Genomic DNA, 14,999 nt, shown 5'->3' with positions numbered 1-14,999 from the left:
GTAAAGAGTAGTATAGAGTGAGTAGTAGAGAGTACAGAGTGAGTAGTAGAGAGTAGGGAGTAGCGAGTAGTAGAGAGTGAGTAGTAGAGAGTAGTAGAGAGTGAGTAGAGAGTGAGTAGAGAGTAGGAGAGAGTAGTAGAGAGTGAGTAGTAGAGTTAGTAGTAGAGAGTAGTAGGGACAGGTAGAGAGTGAGTAGTAGAGAGGAGAGAGTAGTAGGGAGTAAGTAGTAGAGAGTTGGTAGAGTGAGTAGTAGAGAGTAGTAGAGAGAGGTAGAGAGTGAGTAGTAGAGAGTAGAGAGTAGTAGAGAGTGAGTAGTAGAGAGTGAGTAGTAGACAGTGAGTAGAGAGAGAGTAGTAGAGAGTGAGTAGCAGAGAGTGAGTAGAGAGTGAGTAGTAGAGAGTGAGTAGCAGAGAGTGGAGAGTAGTAGAGAGTGAATAGTAGAGAGTGAGTAGTAGGGAGTAGAGAGTAGTAGAGAGTGAGTAGTAGAGAGTAGAGAGTAGTGAGTAGTAGAGAGTGAGTTGTAGAAAGTGAGTAGTAGAGAGTGGTAGAGAGTGAGTAGTAGAGAGTAGTAGAGAGTGAGTAGAGAGTAGGAGAGAGTAGTAGAGAGTGAGTAGTAGAGAGTAGTAGAGTTAGTAGTAGAGAGTAGTAGAGACAGGTAGAGAGTGAGTAGTAGAGAGGAGAAAGTAGTAGGGAGTGAGTAGTAGAGTGAATAGTAGAGAGTAGTAGAGAGAGGTATAGAGTGAGTAGTAGAGAGTAGAGAGTAGTAGAGAGTGAGTAGAGAGTAGTAGAGAGTAGTAGGGAGTAGTAGAGAGTGATTAGTAGAGAGTGAGTAGTAGAGAGTGAGTAGAGAGAGAGTAGTAGAGAGTGAGTAGAGAGTGAATAGTAGAGAGTGAGTAGCAGAGAGTGAGTAGAGAGTGAGTAGTAGAGAGTGAGTAGCAGAGAGTAGAGAGTAGTAAAAAGTGAGTAGTAGAGAGTAGGTAGTAGAGAGTACAGAGTAGTAGAGAGTGAGTAGTAGAGAGTAGAGAGTAGTAGAGAGTGAGTTGTAGAAAGTGAGTAGTAGAGAGTAATAGAGAGTGAGTAGTAGAGAGTGAGTAGTAGAGAGGGAGTAGTAGAGAGTGAGTAGTAGAGAGTAGAGAGTAGTAGAGAGTGAGTAGTAGAGAGTAGAGAGTGAATAGTAGAGAGTGAATAGTAGAGAGTGAGTAGAGAGTAGGAGAGAGTAGTACAGAGTAAGAAGTTGAGAGTAGTAGAATGAGTAGTAGAGAGAGTATAGTAGAGAGTAGTAGAGAGTGAGTAGTAGAGAGTAATAAAGAGTAGTCGAGAGTAGTAGAGAGTGAGTAGTGAAGAGTGAGTAGTAGAGAGTGAGTGGTAGAGAGTAGAGAGTAGTAGATAGTGAGTAGTAGAGATTAGTAGAGAGTGGGTATTAGAGAGTGAGTAGTAGAGAGCAGTAGAGAGTGAGTAGTAGACAGTAGAGTGTAGTAGAGAGTGAGTAGTAGAGAGTAGAGAGTGAGTAGTAGAGAGTAGAGAGTAGCGAGTAGTAGAGAGTGAGACAAGAGTAGGAGAGAGTAGTAGAGAGTGAGTAGTAGAGAGTAGTATAGTGAGTAGTAGAGAGTAGTAAAGAGAGGTAGAGAGTGAGTAGTAGAGAGAGAGTAGTAGAGAGTGAGTAGAGAGTGAATAGTAGAGAGTGAGTAGCAGAGAGTGAGTAGAGAGTGAGTAGTAGAGAGTGAGTAGTAGACAGTAGAAAGTAGTAGAGAGTGAGTAGTAGAGAGTAGAGCGTAGTGAGTAGTAGAGAGTGAGTTGTAGAAAGTGAGTAGTAGAGAGTGAGTAGAGAGTGAATAGTTGAGAGTGAGTAGCAGAGAGTGAGTAGAGAGTGAATAGTTGAGAGTGAGTAGCAGAGAGTGAGTAGAGAGTGAGTAGTAGAGAGTGAGTAGCAGAGAATAGAGAGTAGTAGAGAGTTAGTAGTAGAGAGTGAGTTGTAGAAAGTAAGTAGTAGAGAGTAGTAGAGAGTGAGTAGAGAGTAGGAGAGAGTAGTAGAGAGTGAGTAGTAGAGAGTTGTAGAGTTAGTAGTAGACAGTAGTAGAGACAGGTAGAGAGTGAGTAGTACAGAGGAGAGAGTAGTAGGCAGTGAGTAGTAGAGAGTAGTAGAGTGAGTAGTAGAGAGTAGTGAGAGTGAGTAGAGAGTAATAGAGAGTAGTAGAGAGTGAGTAGTAGAGAGTGAGTAGTAGAGAGTGAGTAGTAGAGAGTGAGTAGAGAGAGTAGTAGAGAGTGAGTAGAGAGTGAATAGTTGAGAGTGAGTAGCAGAGAGTGAGTAGAAAGTGAGTAGTAGAGAGTGATTAGGTAGAGAGTGAGTAGTAGAGAGAGAGTAGTAGAGAGTGAGTAGTAGAGAGAAGAGAGTAGTAGAGAGTGAGTAGTAGAGAGTAGAGAGTAGTGAGTAGTAGAGAGTGAGTTGTAGAAAGTGAGTAGTAGAGAGTGAGTAGTAGAGAGTGAGTAGTAGAGAGAGTAGTAGAGAGAGTGGTAGAGAGTGAGTAGTAGAGAGTAGAGAGTAGTAGAGAGTGAGTAGTAGAGAGTAGAGTGTAGAGAGTAGTGAGTAGTAGAGAGTGAGTAGTAGAGAGTAGTAGAGAGTGAGTAGTACAGAGTAGAGAGTGGTAGAGAGTGAATAGTAGAGAGTGAGTAGAGAGTATGAGAGAGTAGTACAGAGTGAGTAGTAGAGAGAGGTAGTGGAGAGTAGTAGAGAGTGAGTAGTAGAGAGTAATAAAGAGTAGTCGAGAGTAGTAGAGAGTTAGTAGTGAAGAGTGAGTAGCAGAGAGTAGAGAGCAGTAGAGAGTTAGTAGTAGAGAGTGAGTAGTGGAGAGTAGAGAGTAGTAGAGAGTGAGTAGTAGAGAGTAAAGAGAAGAGAGTAGTGAGTAGTAGAGAGTGAGTTGTAGAAAGTGAGTAGTAGAGAGTAGTAGAGAGTGAGTAGTAGAGAGTGAGTAGTAGAGAGTGAGTAGTAGAGAGTGAGTAGTAGAGAGAGAGTAGTAGAGAGTGAGTAGTAGAGAGTAGAGAGTAGTAGAGAGTAGAGAGTAGAGAGTAGTGAGTAGTAGAGAGTTAGTAGAGAGTAGTAGAGAGTGAGTAGTAGAGAGTAGTAGAGAGTGAGTAGTAGAGAGTAGAGAGTGGTAGAGAGTGAATAGTAGAGAGTGAGTAGAGAGTATGAGAGAGTAGTACAGACTGAGTAGTAGAGAGAGGTAGTAGAGAGTAGTAGAGAGTGAGTAGTAGAGAGTAATAAAGAGTAGTCGAGAGTAGTAGAGAGTTAGTAGTGAAGAGTGAGTAGCAGAGAGTAGAGAGCATTAGAGAGTTAGTAGTAGAGAGTGAGTAGTGGAGAGTAGAGAGTAGTAGAGAGTGAGTAGTAGAGAGTAAAGAATAGAGAGTAGTGAGTAGTAGAGAGTGAGTTGTAGAAAGTGAGTAGTAGAGAGTAGTAGAGAGTGAGTAGTAGAGAGTGAGTAGTAGAGAGTGAGTAGTAGAGAGAGAGTAGTAGAGAGTGAGTAGTAGAGAGTAGAGAGTAGTAGAGAGTAGAGAGTAGTAGAGAGTAGAGAGTAGTGAGTAGTAGAGAGTGAGTAGTAGAGAGTAGTAGAGAGTGAGTAGTAGAGAGTAGAGAGTGGTAGAGAGTGAATAGTAGAGAGTGAGTAGAGAGTATGAGAGAGTAGTAGAGAGTGTGAGAGAGTAGTAGAGAGTGAGTAGTAGAGAGAAGATAGTAGAGAGTAGTAGAGAGTGAGTAGTAGAGAGTAATAAAGAGTAGTCGAGAGTAGTAGAGAGTGAGTAGTGAAGAGTGAGTAGTAGAGAGTGAGTAGTAGAGAGTAGTAGATAGTGAGTAGTAGAGATTAGTAGAGAGTGGGTAGTTGAGAATAAGTAGTAGAGAGCAGTAGAGAGTGAGTAGTAGAGAGTAGAGAGTAGTAGAGAGTGAGTAGTAGAGAGTAGAGAGTGAGTAGTAGAGAGTAGAGCGTAGTAGAGAGTAGTAGAGAGTGAGTAGTAGAGAGTAGTATAGTGAGAAGTAGAGAGTAGTAGAAAGAGGTAGAGAGTGCGTAGTAGAGAGGAGAGAGTAGTAGAGAGTGAGTAGTAGAGAGTAGTAGAGTAGTAGAGACAGGTAGAGAGTGAGTAGTAGAGAGGAGAGAGTAGTAGCGAGTGAGTAGTAGAGAGTTGGTAGAGTGAGTAGTAGAGAGTAGTAGAGAGAGGTAGAGAGTGAGTAGGAGAGAGTAGAGAGTAGTAGAGACTGAGTAGTAGAGAGTGAATAGTCGAGAGTGGTAGAGAGAGAGTAGTAGAGAGTGAGTAGAGAGTGAATAGTAGAGAGTGAGTAGAGAGTGAATAGTAGAGAGTGAGTAGCAGAGAGTGAGTAGAGAGTGAGTAGTAGAGAGTGAGTAGCAGAGAGTACAGAGCAGAGAGTAGTGAGTAGTAGAGAGTGAGTAGTGGAGAGTGAGTAGTAGTGAGAGTAGTAGAGAGTAGAGAGTAGAAAGTAGGAGAGAGTAGTAGAGAATGAGTAGTTGAGAGTAGTAGAGTGAGTGATAGAGATAGGATAGTAGAGATTAGCAGAGAGAGAGTAGTAAAGAGTAGTAGAGAGTAGTAGAGAGTGAGAAGTAAAGAGTGAGTAGTAGAGAGTAGAGTAGTAGAGAGTGAGTAGTAGAGAGTAGTAGAGAGTGAGTAGTAGAGAGTAGTAGAGAGTGAGTAGTAAAGAGTGAGTAGAGGAGAGTAGAGTAGTAGAGAGTGAGTAGTAGAGAGTAGAGAGTAGTAGAGAGTGAGTAGTAGAGAGTAGTAGAGAGTGAGTAGTAGAGAGTGAGTAGTAGAGCGTGAGTAGTAGAGTGAGTAGTAGAGAGAAGTAGAGAGGTAGATAGAGAGAGACAGGCTCTGAAGATGAAACCACGCCTGTCTCCGAGGGACATTTGTGTCACTGCCCCAGGGCATCAGCTCTAAAAGAAAAGAGCGGAAGTGAAAGTATAGCGAGGCCAAAAAAGGGAGGGGCAGGGTTGCTTAATGGATGGGGGAGGAGATGAGGGGGTGGCTATTCTTTCACTGAGCACAACTATGCCTTGGCTGGGGTTTACGTCGTATGACGCGGCTCGGGAGTAAACACAAACAAGCCCCACAACGGTACCTTTATGTGCACTAGCACCATGTTCATTTGTAGCCACATCATTGACACGGCAACCAACTCTCGGTCTGGTCAGCAACAGGAAATGCCTCAAAGAGCACGGAACGTTAAATTAAAAAAAATGCATACCACACATTGATAAAATAACCGTTTGTGGGACTGATGTGGTGGGAAGGGGGATAGACGACATTACAGCATGACAGGAACGGAAAGGAAAAGAGGCGAAGTCGCAACAAGTGGGAAACGGGGTGAGAGATTGGTATTCTGGTAGACGGCAACATTTAAGCAACGTGTCTCTGAGATAGACAGACAGAAGGGGAAACAAATAGTGCTTCCCCAGTAATAAAAGACAATAGTTTAACGCCGCGGGTAAACGATCCAATCCCGGTGGGCGTGCCTAAAAGGTGTCAGGGTGGCAACAAGGAAGGATTAACATGCCTTCAGTGCAATCATTGAGCTGCCTTTGGCATAATTTGTGACGCCAAACGACGCGCACGAATGAAAGCTGAAGGCGGAGCTGGGACGAGGCTTCTGGAATCGTATCGATTCCAAGAAGGCTCGTATGATGAGGACAGCGCATGCGCTGCTTACGTCAGGCCGAGACCTAAAAACGTCACAAGGTGGCAGGGTGAAAGTACGGGGAACGGGGGTAGCTCCAAAGGTAATAATAAATATTTAACAAATATTTTTATGGTTGGATTCACAAATCCTATGCTGGATTTGCCAATTTGGTGAAAGAAAAATGGAAAATACTGTGCCCACTGTTCTCACTGTACCACTAGAACCAAGCTACACCTGAATAAAAGTCTCTAACCAGGCCAAAATCTGTCATGGATTGCTTGTGTTCCGTTTCAGAGAAGACCTGACTTGGTAGGTCGGGCTGGACTGTTTCTATTGGAGCAGGGTGATGACCTATTTTCCTACAGCTGGGTCTAATATGAGGGGGTAGAATGGGCAAAGTAGCAATGGGTTGGAATGCTACCTCGAGCAACCGCCAGTAGTTAGATTTATTGCAAACATTCCTCCCATTACCTTGTATGTGTTTGATAACTTTGGTGCTAACACATTAGGATACGTTTTAAAAAAAAATAGAAATGCACTTACAAAACTGAAGTTAAAGTGCAGTCAGTCAGGGTTACAAATTAAACATTAAAAAAACATTAAAACTTGAAGGTTGAGTTAGGAACACAATCCATGACTGGCATATTAGACATGCAAACGAAACCTTGCACACAAAATGCAATGCTTATGACATTACAATATTCATGCCAATAAATAACTATACCTGAAAGACAAATTTAATTGAACAGCACATGCTCAAACCATTCAATGATGCCACATTCAGAGTTGTCGCTGTGAGAGTGGTATGATATGTAATCTCATCTGTAAAATGATTTACACCGTTTGTAATTGCATCATTCAATAAGGGAGTGGTTATGAGCGTTGCATTTGGTATGAGCGTTATAGTTTGCATGGCTTTTGGGTACGGTACGGATTGAATTTGCAAATGTCAGGTTGCTTTTTCAGTGGCCCCGGGGGATGCTGGTTTTTCCCAGTACAGTTCACAGCAGCTGCCTTGTTGCATGGTTCACAGTTACCAATAGGGCACCATTTTACATTCCCAGGAGGACCAAGAGGAACAGGACAGTTGACAACAGCCCGAAATCTTGCTGTCAATTGCGAACAAGACACTCTAGATGCTGTCATCAGGGTATAAACTTTCTACCAAATTCTTAGAACCACATGTTTCTCTGGCGCTGCCCACTGGTTTAAAAAACATCGAATGAATGCTGGGCAAAAAGGGGAGACCGGTATAACAGACAGGCTAGTAGCAGCTAAAGAAACACACACAAGGTGATGGGAGGCTGCTTGCAATAAATCTAACCAATGGTGATTGCTCAGGGTGGCAGTCCACCCCATCGTTCCTTTGCCCACCATGCCACCTCAGTTTGGACCCAGCCATATGCAAATCACTGTTGACCCTGCTGGTCAGGAGAACAGTCCAGCCTGAACTGCCAAGCCAGGACCTGCTCGAACTGGAAAACAAGCAACGCAGGACCGGTTTCACCTAGTTATGGTTCAACCCCAGGCACTTCTGACTACTCCAGGCGAAGGGAAATCCAGAAAAACGTGACCTGCATGGATCCCACTATCTTTTCCTGCCTTGCCTGAAGTAAAGCAAGCAAGAGCATTGATGTTTAGAAGGTGCATGGCTGGAGTATGTCTTACTTTGAAAAGTATGGCATTGTACATGAGGCATAGAAATGCCCAGATTACCTACCTGTAATTTTCATTACACTAGAGTTCTCCACCTTGTCACAGTCCTCACTCATTAAGTTTATCTCCCTTCATGGGCTTAATAACAAGCAGATCGATAAACTAAATTAATTCACCCCACACAGAGCAAATCAACAAAATGGTCTCCCCCCAAAGTACTTCCTGCACTTAGCAGCTCTATATGGTAAAGTGGGAAGGGTGTGAAACTGTGCCAATGAAAAGTAGGACACAGAGTAATGAAGAATGCTGGTAAGTAATCAGTACATTTCCCCCTACTCGATTCATGCTCATCTTAGTCCACACTGATGAGGATGCTAAAAGGAGAAAGCATTTGTCTAGAAAACAAGTACACAGAGCAAAACAAACCAAGTGCAATGCACAGAAAGGCCAATACAGTTCAGATAATAACATCTTAGTTCAGACACCCGAGAAAATATGCATTCTAAGTAGAAGAAACTGGAAGCCACACCGAGTACAATGGTTGCAAAGGAAGCTGCGGGCACATCCAATTTATAATGTGAAACAGGCTTATGCCGGCAACCCAAGTAGCTGCTCTACATATGGAGACTCCCTTACATTCAAAATAAGATGCTGCCATCCCTCTGCAAACAACCCCGAACAGAAATAGAAGAGGCACTGCAGACTCACTATAAATTGAAGCAATCACTGGATGGAGCTAACCACTAATTGTGGACACAGTAGGCTTAACGCCCACGTGACCTAGGTCAGATAAAAACAAAAAAAAGTGCAATTGTCTTAATAAATACTACTGTCTGAGCTAAATACACCATAGTAACTCAATCTACATACAAGGAACAGAGGATATGTACAGTCAGATCACAACTCTCAGGGGCCATTGGAGGCATCACTTAGACATGGACAGGTGACAGCGATACATGACCCAAGGTCAAAAAGGAGGTGAAGATCTTAAGACCACCGCCTCAGACAAGAACATCAAATGAGACTTTCTACACAAAAGAGCCCCAAGCTACCCAGATACCTGGTTGAGAGATGCCCTTCAGAAATTTAAGATCAACTGCTCCAAAGACTCAAACGATGAACTCCTCCGATTTTGAAGAACCCTGGGAAGAACATAGGAAGGGAGCACAGAACGATCATTTGGACTCCCCAAGGCTTACTACTATATCCTGAATGCTGCTAATTTTGACATGAGAAGCGAAGGATAAATCCCACGGAAAGTCATCTCACATGAAGTCCAAAAACTGCAAAGGATGACTTCCAAAAGGAGATATATTGCAAGCATCACACCAAGAGCAGGACCCACTCAAATGCTGCACATATGCTCATAGGGCCTCATATACAAGAACTGACGAATCACTGCAATGCGTCAAAATGATTTGCGATTTGCGACATCACTTTTAAGCGCCTGGATGTGTCATCTTAACAGTATGGTGCACCATGGCGTAAGGATCAGGCAGCGTAAAAAGTGTGTTTTTGCAGCGGAAACTGACACATTGGGAGCAAAACTGACGTACAGTTGGTTAGCGGCACACGTAAAGCTACGCTAACCACCCTACCGTCACTTTTCAGTGTCTCGAGCATCAAAAAACATTAAAAATGATGCTTTGGAAAAAAAACATTGGCACAATAACAGAAGGCAGCCATGGAGCAGGGAGAACAGAGCAGCTGCCGGGACAACAATCCCAACAACACCTGCACCAGCCAGGATGTCCAGACAGACGTCCAGGGAAAGAGGAAGTGCAACTTGAGTGAGAAGGAGAATGAAATCTTGATCACTGAGGTGATAGAGCATCAACATCAGCTTTCATCACCCCAGAATTGCCATTAGGAAAGAAAGAGGCTATTTGGCAGTCCATAGTGGGCAAGATCAACAGAATGGGACAAGCCAAGAGGACAGTCACCAACTGCAAACAAATGCTGTCTTGACTATAAGTGCAGGTCGAAGGAGAAACTGGCCAAAACCTGAAGGCAGTCATGCATACCAGAGATGGAAACCCGGTGCTACAAGAGGAGCTGGATGCCTTGGAGGAGCGGGTGGGAGCTGTCATCCCATAGGAGTTGGTGGCAGGAGTTCCAGGACAAGACAGTGCAACCCATGGGGAACAAAAATACCTACAGGGTAGGTCACTACAAGGGACAATGTGGGCAAAACGGTTAGGTTAGGTTAGGTTAGGTTGTGCAGCGCAGCGACCTAGGTACCAGCTCTCCACTGCGCTGTGTGATGGTCAAAGAACAGGAATCTGGGTCATGTACCGTTAAACATCACCTAAGTTTAAGTCACGCCGTCCAGTTACACGTGGCACACCTCAGTCCAGCTCTCTCACGTTTCTCCCTTCCATGTGTGAAGTGCAGCACCAGTCCAGGTTCATATTGTATACTGGCACTTGTAATGGAATGTATAACATGAGTCACCAGAACTACAAGTACCAGACTACAAAACAAAAAACATGGAATAACATAACACATCATGCACGAACACATTAATCTTGCCCAACCGGACGGTTACGATGCAGGCCACCTTGCAACATGAGGCCACTGTGTCTAACTAGGGCCCATGCACACAAATAATGACTCTGAAGAAATGGAATGGAATGATCTAGTCAAAGGAGAAACTGCACTACTGAGAGGGGGGTCTGGTGACAGGCATGTAAATGATTAACATATAGGAACAATCCAAATGTCAGGTGTATATTAAACTGCATAAAACTAATTTGCACGCAGCTTGTACCGACATGCAGAGTAAGAACACACAGGTGTCTGCTCCCATGGTAGGGACCTGCCAACTCTTGTCATTAACTAAATCAGACTGGGTGTTGGCGGTGAATGCAAGTGATGCACACCAGAGAGCCATGTGAGAAAAAAACAAAAGGTGGTGTGTGGGCCTGGTAGGTCCTTGGTAGTATATTGCATTGTAGGTGCTGCCTAAGCACATTGAACTGCCACTGTGTTTGAATGGGGAGACATAGTATAGCCAGGAGGAGAGAAGGGATATGTGTACTGCAAGGAAGCCTGACCACGGCGCATGCACTGCTGTGTCTGACAGTGTCACACATGTGTCGCAGATTTTGAAGGAATGACAGAGAAGAGACCATTGTGGAACCACATCCTACAGGTGATATGGCCCTGGGGAAAATCTAGCATGTGGCAGGAGGGAGCCTGAAGGCAAAATGTTTCACCATGCCATATATGTCAACGTCTGAGGTTGTGAAACTGGGATCTGTCAAGGTATAGGATGAACTTGTCTGCCACCACAAAGGGCATTAGTCACGGATGGTTGGAGGCTGAGGTGGATGGGCCCAGTTGTGTGGCAATCCTGGCTAGGTACATGTCACCAAGTCCAGCACTACTGCCAATGGGACTACAGATCATTCTATAGCCCTGAAAAACAGCCAGTCACGTCAGTCCAATGGATATGGTCTCTCATATCGCTATGTGTTTTAGGCACATGAGAGTCAATGTATTATCTAGGTTCCATCTGCGTATGGCAGTATGTTGAATGTCTGGCCCAAAATCAGGTTTGGCAGAGGAGGTCTATACCCGTACAATTGAGGGGCCCTGAGTAAAAGATGTGTGAAACTCTGCAGATTACCTACTCTGAACTATGAAATGGTCTGAGTGTTCATGTTAGCAATCTACCCGGTTTGCCTGGGTCCATCCCTTCAGAGTTTCTACACAGTGCCCACTGTCCACAAATATGGAGCCAACTGTAAGTGCAATGAAGTCACATGAGCATACACAATTAGGAAACCCACGGTATGTAGATGCCTTCACACATTCCTGCAGTGTAGCAAGGTTGGTAGCCTGGTAGAGGTGTGCAGGATAGGTGTCAAAAACTGAACCCGTGCCCAGATGAAAGCACAATGTGAATGCAAGACAGCACAACAAGGCAGAGTGCCGTGGTCAACTGTGTGAAAGGCAGGATCATAACTAATTCATGAGCAGACCCACTTCACCTTCACAGGAGCTGTGGGCTGAGAACCGATGACAGGGAATGCAGGCACCCTGGGGACTAGGTGCAATGTGCACAGTAGTGCTGTCAATATGTCACAACACAATCAGTATAGACATCATGAAAAAGGAAGCTAATCACCAAGGCAGAGGTGGACTGTACCTCATATCACACATGCAGGAATGGCAGGGCCAGCGAGATGTGTAACTGTGTTACAACATGTGTAATGACACGACAGGTCAGCCCTGTTACCCAGTGGTTGTGTGAACAATGCAGAGATACTGCCATCTGAAATGCGACTACACTGCAACCTGGCCTCTAAACCTTTGAGGAACAGATGTAGTAAGCATCAATGGTGGCCTGACAGGGAATTAGTAGTAAATCTGAATGCCAACCAGATTACTCATGTCACCATGCAACATATATCTATTTCATTACAAAGGATGTACCAACAACTCCTGACCTGCTGCCTGTCCTGTTTGAGGATCCTGCCGACAATGACAGGCTGCCAACCCTCCACCAAGACACCCTCCAGGAAATCCTGTACTCCATTCGGACACAATCTCCAGTGGCAAGAAGGGCCGACAGCATCGCACCATCCCCAGAGGATTGGGTGGACAACCCAACAAACAGCACCAACCAGCCCACCCCCAGCCCTGTACTCCAAGGACCCCCAAGTTTTTCCAACGTCATGTGGGGGGAGTCCAGTGGGAGCTCGTAGATGGGGGACGGGCGGGGATGAAGACCGTGGCGGGTACCCTAGAATCTCGGAGGCCATAAGAGGCAAAATAGTTTATGTGATCCCTATGTGCTTCTAAACCAGCAAGTATTTACCAAAGGCCACATGAATTAAGTGCCACAATTAGCAATCACTCAATGGTAAGACTGAATGTCATTTCTGCCCAGATAAGGGAAACCTCCATGCATACTAGCCAGCAAACAACAGCGATTTGACAACACAATGATGCTAGGAAGAGTGCTAAGTGGCTGCCATCAGTGTATATGAATTTGTTTTGTTTTTAATATATGTGTTACATTTTTTGTAGTTATTAATTTTATCTTAATTAAATTTTGCGTTTTTAAGTTCTGTAGCGGGTTGTGAGTTTATAGGGGAATAGATTGGGAAGTAATTTAATTATAATAAATTAATGATTATTTGTTATGTATTAGTATTTATTTAATTTAGATTTTACAGTGTTAATTGTGGGAATAAATTAATTTTTAATTAATTATTAATTGGTTGTCAATTATTTTTATTTAATTAATTGGCAATAATGTTAATTGTGTCATTTTTTTAGTAGAGGGATGTGGGTTTATAGGGGTATAGGGAGGGAAGTAATTTAATTCTAATACACGTATTCATATTTTGTTTTTATTAATATTTATTTAATTTATATTTTATAGTGTTAATTGTGGGAGTTATTTTATTATTAAATATTTATTAATTGGTTAATTATTATTAATTAATTTGTAATTAATTATGTTAATTGTGTCATTTATTTAGGAGTGGGTGGTGGGGTTTACAGGAGAATAAGGTGGGAAGTAATTCATTTATAATTAATTAATAATTGTTTGTCAATTAATGCTAATTAATTTATTAAAATTAAAATATGACAATTGTACAATTCATTTTTGATGAAAGTTGTGGGGTTTATAGTGACAAAGGGTGGGAAGAAAATAATTTTAAATTAATTAATAAGTTGTTGTTAATTGATATTAATTTATTAATGTAAAATTAGTTATGGGACTTTAGGTGTGGGTTGTGGTGTTTATTGGGGTAGAGGGTGGAAAGTAATTTATGTTTAATTAATTAAGAATTAGTGGATTATTAATATTAATTTATCAATTGATAAATATTTATGGTAAGTGTTTATTGTTATTTAGTGTGTGTGTTTTGTTTATTATAGGGGTAACGTTTAACCCTGGGCTTCATGCTCCGCTTCACCCACGGAGTGCACGTAGCGCTGCCTGCTTCGCCGTTTACGAAGTTGGCGTAGCAGGCAGCGCTACGTACACACTGTAGCGGAGCAGAGCTGCCCGCCACCCGCCTCCCGCCCACCCTAATTTAAAAATAATTTAAAGAAGGGTAAAGGTAAATAAACCTCCTTACCTTCAGCGCGGCGTCCCGGGGCACCCTCTTCTTGCTGACAGTAACTTCTTCATGCAAATGAGCATACATATTTATATCACACATACTAAACATTAACACCCACCCACATAACAACCTACCCACCCATATACCCCAAAAAACAGATAAATATTAAAAGTTATAAAAACACTAAAACTAACCTAACCTATTACTAGACCTATCCTAACCTATGCTATAAATCTAAACAATATAAACAAGCAATATGAACTGGAAAGGGCCAGAAAGTTGGAGGGAGGGCCTAAGTTTGCTGATCTATACAGTCCACAGTTTGTTGCAAGGTGCAAACCATTTGCATTAGTGTCGACACCTGCAGTTAAGCCTGCCAGCTTCAAATTTGTCTCTGCGTTTGCCTTCAGTAACTGCCTCTCAAACTCAGTTGGCTGAGTGGATGTACTGCCGACCACCTGAGGTGCCACTGCTGGTGGGGCTGTCTGGGGTCCTATTAGAGCATTCCTTTTCCTACTAGCATGTCATGTTTACTATTAGAGTGTCACTTTTCCTACTAGAGCGTCATGTTTCCTGCTAGAGCACCACTTTTCCTACTAGAGCATCCTGCTTACCACTAGAGCATTACTTTTCCTACAAAAAAGGCATGCTTCCTACTAAAACGGCGTTTCCGACTACAGCGTCATCTTCCCTACTCAAGCGTCCCCTTTCATACTCAAGCGTCTCTTTTTCTAAAGGGTCACCTTTCTTACTTGAGCGTCACCTTTCCGAATAAAGCGTCACCTTTCCTACTCAGGTAAGAGTGGTGGGAAGATTGGGCCGGGTGGGGGGGGGATTTTGACATACAATCACGAGGGAAAAAGTATTATTTATTTAATTTTCCCTCGTGGTCATCTGTCGAATGCCCCCCTCAACCCGACCCCACCGTCTCACCACTCTTACCTGCACGGGCCGCAGCTGCTCAAGCGTCTTGTTTGCTAAAGGGTCACCTTTTCTACTTGAGTGTCACCTTTCCAAACAAAGCGTCACATTTCCTACTGAAGTGTCTTGTTTCCTAAGGGTCACCTTTCCTACTAAAGCACCACCTTTACGACTAAAACATTGTTTTTGACTGATGCCTCGCTAGTGAAATGGGCAATGAGTTTGTTTTCATTGACACAACTAGCCCTTTGTGTGTGGTACAGTGTATAGATTGTTGCAATGCAGGTAAACACTCCCAGGGATCCCTTTTCCTGCTCAAAATCTTTTCGCAGATATGCTTGAAGACTTAGAATGTGTCACATGTACATGTTAACAGTGCACATATGTGTGACTCCTTGCTTCATGGTGCAGTACACAGTTTCACATAGCATTTCTCTATATGTGCAATTGATAGATGTGCGGAATGGGCCCATGTTGGTCAACAGGTCTGTTGACATGATTGTAAACTTTTGAGGCCTACTTCCAGTTGATGAGATGAGGGTGTGTAGATGTCTACTGGGACTGTGACATGTACCCAAACACCAAGACTAGATTCAAACACCTATTTTCCGGTTGAACATTCATGATATGGTAGTTATAGCTCCATCACAGTACATGTGATT

The sequence above is a fragment of the Triturus cristatus genome, chromosome 10, assembly GCF_964204655.1.
Source record: "Triturus cristatus chromosome 10, aTriCri1.1, whole genome shotgun sequence".
Lineage (NCBI taxonomy): Eukaryota > Metazoa > Chordata > Amphibia > Caudata > Salamandridae > Triturus > Triturus cristatus.
The sequence above is the reverse complement of the archived record's forward strand: the minus strand, read 5'-3'. Positions refer to the sequence as shown.